This window comes from Parasteatoda tepidariorum, chromosome 2 (assembly GCF_982258835.1).
Source record: "Parasteatoda tepidariorum strain Cologne lab strain chromosome 2, Ptep-v5.0, whole genome shotgun sequence".
Taxonomy (NCBI): domain Eukaryota; kingdom Metazoa; phylum Arthropoda; class Arachnida; order Araneae; family Theridiidae; genus Parasteatoda; species Parasteatoda tepidariorum.
This window is the reverse complement of record NC_141756.1, coordinates 109,026,646-109,035,959: the sequence shown is the minus strand read 5'-3', so window position 1 is coordinate 109,035,959 and position 9,314 is coordinate 109,026,646. Positions and strand designations below refer to the sequence as shown.

The following is a 9,314-nucleotide window of genomic DNA, read 5'->3' as shown; positions in this document are numbered from 1 at the left end:
GTTTTGACATAATGCAATTATTTAATTTCGAGAGTTCGTTTATCGTTGGTAGTTAAATAAATGTTTTTGTTATTTAATTTATTTTTCCTTTATAACACCAGAAATTGTTTTTAACAATTTAAAAATAAATATTGATCTTAATTTGAGGATATCTTAATGTCTGAAATCACAGGACGCGTATTTTTAAAAAGAATCATTTAAGTGAACTTGTTTCCAATCCTTCAAGTTAAGGGAAAAAGAGAGGGGAAAGCGAACGCTAAGCACTTTAAACCCCCTCCCCCGATTCTAAGAAATAGTCTCTTCAACCAGGTGGTCCACTTACCCCAGACGCCAAAAGATTCAATGGTCGCCAAAAAATTTGAAAAAAAGGGGATAAATAATGGAAATGGTCAACTTCAAAAGAGGTCTCCTTTCTGTTTTATTGCAGGAATGCGATACACAACAGCCTCTAAGGACAAGTAAGTAAACTTTTATTCTTTAGCTCATGTTATATTTTCAGTACACTATTATTTATTAATTTTTCACAAATAGTTTGAATGAAATGAATTATAAGTTCCATTAATCCTAACAATAGAAAAATGATTTTCTATATCTATTTAAATCAAATGCTTCTTTATTTTTTTAAAAAGTTTTTAATTTAATAATTATTTAAATTAATTTACTTACTTAGTTTAATTACCTTATTTAATTTATTAAAAAAATCGGTAGTCATTTTTTACCAGGACTAATTATTGACGGCGCGTTTCTAAGTTTGTTTTTGTTGTTTTGTAATTGCTTTTTATTAATGTCATTATTATTATTTTTTTTTTTGCATGGATGGAAATACTGCAAGAAAAATCTTTTGGAAGAAAGGTCAAGATAAAAGGTAAGAACATCTCAAATCTTTATATTAAGGGTAAAATTTAGGATTAAATTTTTAATAATATTAGGAAATAACTTTACTGTTATTGAAGTATGTTTTTTAAAACATTTTTAAATTTTTTAAATAAATAACGCATAATTTAATCTGCAAAAGCATTTTCTTAAAATGTCTTTTAAAATTTTTTTCTTATTTTTGAAAAACTTTATATTTATAACGAATGTTACATTTATAATGAAGGGTAAAAAAATTTTTTTGGCCCATATCTTTGTGTACAAAAGGGACAGGAAATTTGATTTTAAGTAAACAGAAATGCAGGAACTGTCAGGGACGACGTAATTTTCGGCCAAAACATGAAAAAAATCTTGCAGTAAAACTGAAATATAATTCATTCTGAAATTCACGTTAACACTATGTAGCCAATGAGGTTAAAAGTAATTAAGATAAACTTCTACTTTATTATCCCATAAAAGAAATCTACTGCAACATATTTGCATTTTTTAAAATTATTTAAAATAAGAATATTTTTTTGTGGAAATAAATTCAAAGTTCTTTTTAAGTATAGAAATATTTGCAGCATAATATTTTTTCTTTCTTCATAGAATTAAGTTTTCTGTTTCTAGCTCTTTTTCCAGTTCTTGTGCAAATTTTACTATTTATCTAATCTTATTTATCTTTTTCTTAATATATTATTTCATTCTCTATCTTAAGATTTATAAGGTTGTTTATTTTAAATCTCTTCCTGTTGAACTTTCACCTATTGAAATTTTATTTTTAAAAAAGCATTATGCTTGACATATTTTCCGTAAAAAAAAATGATTTTAATTGACTGTTGAATATATATATATTTCTGATGATTACTATGTAGCGCAAAAAATTAATCTAAATATTTTTTGAAATTATAATGGAAAAGGCAAGGAATTTTATTTCTAAAATTAAGGATAACCCGGATAATAGTAATATATAGGACTATTTTAGTAACTTTAATTTGAATAGACTTCTATGTCTGTTTTGCCGGATTTTTTTTCATTCATATCTTATTCCTTTTCTAAATTTGAATTAGAGAACAAAATTTAAAAAAGAAAATTTTTCATTTTAATACTACGTCATGTTATAAAAAAACTATAACTTATTATTTTCTTAATGATTGTCATTCATAATATTTGATTAATTTGATAATGTAATTTTATTATAAATATTAGGCAGCATTTATCTAAACACACATTTTACCCCATTTTAGAAAAAGATGCATAATAAGTTAAGACTTTAAATTCGATTTTTTACTTTAGATATAAACTTGTCCTCTAAATTTACCCTTTCAATTCTGAACTATATTTTATAGCATTCGCCTAGTGTAATTATTTTAAAGGCAAGATCATCAGTTGTTAATACTAGTTTACGATAAGCATTGAGCATACACAAAGTAGATGGTAAACATTAAACTTATTGTCAGATATATTGTATAGAAAATAGTTAGAAGCAGTTTTTTATTTTTTTCTCAATTCATTGTTCTTACTTTGTTGATTTTTTACTGTTTTTTCTATGGTTATATTCTTATTATTTTCTTTTTCTTTCATGAAAAGTCTGGAGAGACTGAAAATGGCAGTCAACAGAAAAGAAGGTAAGAACATGTTAAAACTACATTTTAACTTAGTGGCATCCATTTTATATTCTATAATTTGTGGTATTCTTTGTATTATTGAAATATTTTATGATTATTAGTAAATAATTGTTTATAATTTAAAAGAAAATATTTTTTTGAATCATTAACATTTTTTAATCAAAATACTTATTTCTGATTGGCAAAAGTACTTTAGTAAAAAATTTGCACGTATATTTTTGACTTTTGTAAATATTGACCACATACTAGACTAACAAACATACCATACACATACTAGACTGAAATTGAAAATTTTAAATTTACTAGAATTTCTTTTGAGGTGGGAAACATTTTTTTAGTCAAATGATTTAATTTTATCATAACTTATCTAATTTTACCTAATTCTAAAATAAGTAATCTAAATTTCCCATTTCAATTTTGAATTATATTTTATAGTATTAGCCAATGGTAATTATTTTATAAGAAAGATCTTCAGTAGTTAATAATAATTTCCGATAAGCATTGTGCATGTACGAGATAGCTGATAAACATAAACTTATTGTATAGAAATGAGTTCTAAGCAGTTTTTTTTTTTTTTTTTCAATTTAATGTTTTTATTTTGTAGATTTATAACAGTTTTTTCCACTTTCATATTCTAATTATTTTTCTTTCTTTCATGAAAAGTCCAGAAATTCTGAAAGTGTCAATGAACTAGAATGGTTGAGTACTAGAACTAGAATGAACGAGAATCAACAGAAAAGGTAAGAACATGATAAAACTACATTTTAACTCAGTAGCATTTTATATTCTATAATTTGTGGAATCTATTTTACAAATTCATAGCAAAATTAGAATGCAATTTTAATAATTTCCTCGACTGTAATTTGTATTATTAAAATATTTTCAGATTATCAATAAATAATTTTTTATGATTTTAAAGGAAAATTTTTATAAGGAAATATTTTTTTTTTTAAATCGAAATTTTTTAATCAAAATACCTGTTTTTGATTTTCAAAAGTACTTTCCTAAAATCTTAGCTTTTTAGCCACCTAAATTTATTACTTTTTTAAAAAAGTTTAAAAATTTTTGTTTTAACTTGTAATTTTTGTTTTGCTTGTTTTTTTAAAAATTATGCCTATACTAGAATTACTTGTATTTGTTGAGGGAAATTTCTTTTTTAGTCAAATGATTTGATTTTATCATAGCTTACATGTCATTTTAAAGTAAATTTCTTTTTACAATTTTTAAATATTAAAAATTTAAAAGTAAAAATTTATTGTAAAATAAATTTAAAAATTATTGCATAATTGTTATTAAGTGCTATGTACTGTTATAATGTTTTATATATATATATATATATATACACTGGTTTTCAACTTGTTTTATGTATAGAAAAAATTTAAATATTTTAAAAAACCGTTTGGTTTAAACCAATCTCTCTTGATGGCATAAAATTTATATTCTTTAGTTAGTTTGTAAATTCATTACAAATTCAGAAGATCATTCCTCTTTATCGCATATTTTAATAACTTCTTTTATAATAATTGGTATATCATTTTTAGGTAATTAATACTTAATGGAGTATAATTTTGAAGGATCATATATTCTTTTAATTGATAGAAATTTTAATCAAATAACATATTTTCAGATTTTAAAAGTACTATTTTAAAAAATTTTACTTTATTTTTTACATTTTTAAAAATCTTTAGTTTGTTTATTTCCTTGAGGTTAAAATTGCTTTTAATTAAATAATTTAATTTTATATAAACTTAAAATATTTTCACATATTAATTTAAAGTAAAAAATTCGTTCATAGTTCTTAATCGTAAAAAAGTTAAAATTTGCTTAAATATTAAAAATATTAACATTACATTACATATTAATAGCTACAAACTATTTTGGTGAGAATGTATTCTTTCTAATTTAAAAAATATTAAAGCTTTGCTATCAAATTCCTTATTTAAAATGCATTTTTATGTTCAATTATTAAATAGATTGATCTGTAGTTACAAAATGCAACATATAAGCAATGTTAAGCGATATGTACCGCTTCAATTAGTTTTCTAACTTATCGAAGCATTTTAAAAGTTAACAGTTTATAACAGATGAGTTTAAAGTAATGAAGTTTGGTCACCACTTTTAACTTTTTTAAAGTCAATCATAGTTCTCTTTTAAACTAATTAATTGTTTCATAATACTGTAAAGAGAAGTTTTATCCAGGTTGTTTCGTTAATTCATAGGATATTATTCATAGTTGTTTTAATATTTGATGCTGCAATTTTTTCCATCCAAATGAATCCGCTATTTTACACATTTGCAATAGATGTTACGAAGTACAATGGAATTTTATAAATGTAATACTTAGTTTTATTACAAGCTGGAATATTCATTTTGTGCTATTATTACCTTTTGTTACAATCAGCTTAAATTTATTTTTGTGACAATCAATGCTCGCTAGTAAATAATTAAAAAAAAACAGGTGGTTTAAGCAACTTTATTAAATTCTATAACGTACTATGTTTATAAGAGAAAACAAAATTGTTGAAAATTATTGAATAGAATTTTTCTTCAAATATTTCCCTGGGATCAATAGAAGTATTTTGAATAGTTAGAATTAATTGATATTATAACTTAACCCAGAATTAAAATGCGTCAAAAATTAATTAGATATTTTGTTTCTGTACGTATTATTTAATAAATCTGTTGTAAAATAAATTGGTTACTTTTTTGCAGGAAAACTAGATTCATTGTGAAAGAGGATGCTTATAAAGAAGTTATTGTACAGTTACGTACTTGTTTGTATTTTGATTTGTTATATTGAAATAAAATAATATTCTTTTCTTAAGGTCATGTTTTATTTTAAATTTTATGCATTTTATTCTTATTAAAATTCCAGCTTTATTTATTTAAAATCACAGAAATTGATGTGTTATTTACAGGTAGCCAGTATATACATATTTTTTAAAATATTTATGATATGTCTTGTTTATCTATTATTGAATATGAATAATATTGAATAGAAAGTTAGCCAATATTAAATATGAATAATATTGAATAGAAAGTTAGCCTATATTAAATATGAATAATATTGAAAATAAAAATAATGACTGGGCTGTGGCTTTGTTTCTATCAAGAAAAGCTAATTGTAGGTTTAATATATATAATTATTTTCATTTTTTTTTCATAACCTAAATAACTTATACATTAATATATATAATTATTTTCATTTTTTTTCTTCATAACTTAAGTAACTTATACATTAAGTCGCAATATGTTTTATCTTAGAATAAAATTTTTATTTAATTTTACCTCATAATGTGTATAAAAAATGTAAACACTCAATTAAACACACAATGTTTTTATATGATTCTACTTTTAACTTATTGCATTTATAATTGATTAAAATGAAATAAAAAAGAAATCTATTTTATTATGTAAGAAGATTCATTGGATGATAATTTATTATAAATTAAGCAATATTTTGCATGTAATGGCAGTTATTGCTTTGTTACAATATAAAAAGTTAAAATGCATTAAATTACTATAACTGATATCAGCAAAGTAAGAGAAAACAATTTATGTTCCTTAAATAAAAATTGTTATCAACAACATGCAGCAAAAAGTCTTTGAAATTTAAGGAGAGCTCTAATAAATAAGTAAGTGACAAAAAAAATTGCCGATACACCTAACATAAAGGTGTGATACCGGCAAGGATGGCATTAAAATTTTCTATTGACCCAAGTGTGAGGTGAGTTAAGGGTGGTATATCAGCAAATAAGGCAAAGAAGTTCGCCTAAACATCTGATATAAAGGTGTGATACCGGCAAGGACGGCATTAAAACTTTCTATTGAACCGAGTTTGAGGTGAGTTAAGGGTGATACACCGGCAAATAAGGCAAAGAAGTTCGCCTAAGCACCTGAAATAAAGGTGCGGTACAGGCGAAAACGGCATAGACGTTTTCTAATCAGCCAACAGTTAAGGTGCCTTAACGGCAAGCGAGGCAACGACGTGTGCCAGTGAACATATTCAGCTGTTGATAAAAAGGCAAAAAAGACATAATAAAGGTTAAATAAAAGCCTTTACGGCAATTTTCTCTTTATTCTGTGAAAAAAAAATTTTTTCCCGGTATTTAACAGGCAAAAATGGCAAAGTAATCCAGAGGCATCAAACTAGTTCCGGTCCTTTAACGATTGCCGTCGCTTTGCCTGAAATGCCATGCACTGGCCCTCATTCTGGCCCAGATTTCACTTTATTAACGGAACCGATACGGCAATGAAAAGCCCGCCGTAATGGCACTTTAGGTGAGCCGACATTGTCCCTTCACTAGCCCAGAAGTCGTGTGCTTGTTGGGGTGCATCTTTTTTTGTTAAAGAACGCATAATGGAATAATAATGAAAAAAAAAAATAAATAAAATGACGGGGAGGGGTTCGAATTTCGAAGTCGTCTAACTCCCTTTAATATCAAGTTATAATTTTCAAACCCGGACCCTAAGCAGGGGTCAATGGTCTTAACATGTTAGTTGAAGGAAATTTTTATAGGTGAAATAGGGGGTGCATAGGAGCCCTCAAAGGCCTATTGCATAGCTGTCCGTGGGAGTACTTTTGAAGCGAAATTGTGGCAGGGTTCTCGTGTTCGAGTGGCATGGAGGTCGAGATATCGGACTAGTAGCTGACGGCTGGGGCGAGGGGGCCCAGGTTCAAATCCCAGCTTCAGCAACTTTTGAAAAAAATTTCTTTTTTTTTTCTTCCGCTTATTTTGCTTTATATAATTTTTTAAATGATCTTTTCTATATTTAAGAGGGTCTTAAATATAGAAAATAATTTTTTTAAATTGGGAAAATATCGAATAAGGGGGGTAAAAACTGGAAAAATCTCGGAAAATTGATGTATTTCCATTGTTTCAAATTATTTTTGCAATATATTCGACAGTTTATCATGCATAAGATCGCCTACAAGTAGAATCGTACATTTTTTTTGTTAAAGAACGCATAATGGAATAATAATGAAAAAAAATATAAAAAATAAAATAAAATAGCGGGGTGGGGTTCGAATTTCGAAGTCGTCGAACTCCCTTTAATATCCAGTTATAATTTTCAAACTCGTTCCCTAAGTAGGGGTCAATGGTCCTAACATGTTAACAGAAGGAAATATTTATAGGTGAATTAGGGGGTGCAGGGGGGCCCTCAAAGGTCTAATGCATAGCTGACCGTCAGAGGACTTTTGAAGCGAAATTGTGGCAGGCTTCTCGTGTTCGTGTGGCATGGTGGTCAAGATACCGGAATAGTAGCTGACGGCTTGGGCGAGGGGTCCCAGGGTCGAATCCCAGCTTCAGCAACTTTTCAAAAACATTTCTTTTTTTTTCTTCCGCTAATTTTGCTTTATATAATTTTTTAAATGAGCTTTTCTATATTTTAGAGGGTCTTAAATATAGAAAATAATTTTTTTAAACAGGGAAAATATCGAATAATGGGTAAAAAGTGGAAAAATCCCTGAAAACTGATTTATTTCCATTGTTTCAAATTATTTTTACAATATATTCGACAGTTTATCATGCATAAGATCTCCTACAAGTAGAATCGTGCATTTTTTTTTGTTAAAGAACGCACAATGGAATAATAATGAAAAAAAATATAAAAAATAAAATAAAATGGCGGGGTGGGGTTCGAATTTCGAAGTCGTCTAAGTCCCTTTAATATCAAGTTATAGTTTTCAAACTCGGACCCTAAGTACGGGTCAATGGTCCTAACATGTTAGCTGCAGGAAATTTTTATAGGTGAATTAGGGGGTGCAAGGGGGCCCTGAAAGGTCTATTGCATAGCTGTCCGTGAGAGGACTTTTGAAGCGAAATTGTGTCAGGCTTCTTGTGTTCGACTGGTGTGGTGGTCAAGACACCGGACTAGTAGCTGACAACTGGGGCAAGGGACCCAGTTTCGAATCCCAGCTACAGCAACTTTTCAAAAAAATTTCTTTTTTTTCTTTCTTCCGCTTATTTTGCTTTATATTATTTTTAAAATGAGTTTTTCCATATTTTTGAGAGTCTTAAATATAGAAAATAATTTTTTTAAATCGGAAAAATATCGAATAATGGGTAAAAACTGGAAAAATCCCGGAAAATTGATTTATTTCTATTGTTTTAAATTATTTTTACAAAAAATTCGACAGTTTATCATGCATAAGGTCTCCTACAAGTAGAATCGTGCATTTTTTTTTGTTAAAGAACGCATAAAGGAATAATAATGAAAAAATAAAATAAAAATTAAAATAAAATGACGGGGAGGGGTTCGAATTTCGAAGTTGTCTAACTCCCTTTAATATCAAATTATAATTTTCATACTCGGACCTTAAGAAGGGGTCAATGGTCTTAACATGTTAGTTGAAGGAAATTTTTATAGGTGAATTAGGGGGTGCAGGGGTCCCTCAAAGATCTATTGCATAGCTGTCCGTGGGAGTACTTTTGAAGCGAAAATGTGGTAGGCTTCTCGTGTTCGACTGGCATGGTGGTCAAGATACCGGACAAGTAGTTGACGGCTGGGGCGAGGGGGCGCAGGTTCGAATCCCAGCTACAGCAACTTGTCAAAAAAAATTCTTTTTTTTTCTTCCGCTTATTTTGCTTTATATTATTTTTTAAATGGGCTTTTCTATATTTAAGAGGGTCTTAAATATAGAAAATAATTTTTTTAAATTGGGAAAATATCGAATAATGGATAAAAACTGGAAAAATCCCGGAAAATTGATTTATTTCCATTGTTTCAAATCATTTTTGCAATATATTCGACAGTTTATCATGCATAAGATCGCCTACAAGTAGAATCGTACATTTTTTTTGTTAAAGAACGCATAATGGAATAATAATG

The 9,314-nt window shown here is 27.3% G+C and overlaps 1 long non-coding RNA gene across 1 annotated transcript; it reads left to right on the top strand.

Annotated features, from left to right (window-relative positions):
- The first annotated feature begins 202 nt into the window (after positions 1–202).
- On the top strand, positions 203–5,304 carry LOC147816029 (uncharacterized). Its single transcript, XR_015431595.1, has 4 exons — positions 203–865; positions 2,443–2,480; positions 3,144–3,220; positions 5,193–5,304. It is a non-coding gene; the product is annotated as an uncharacterized LOC147816029 (long non-coding RNA).
- The last annotated feature ends 4,010 nt before the right edge of the window (positions 5,305–9,314 follow it).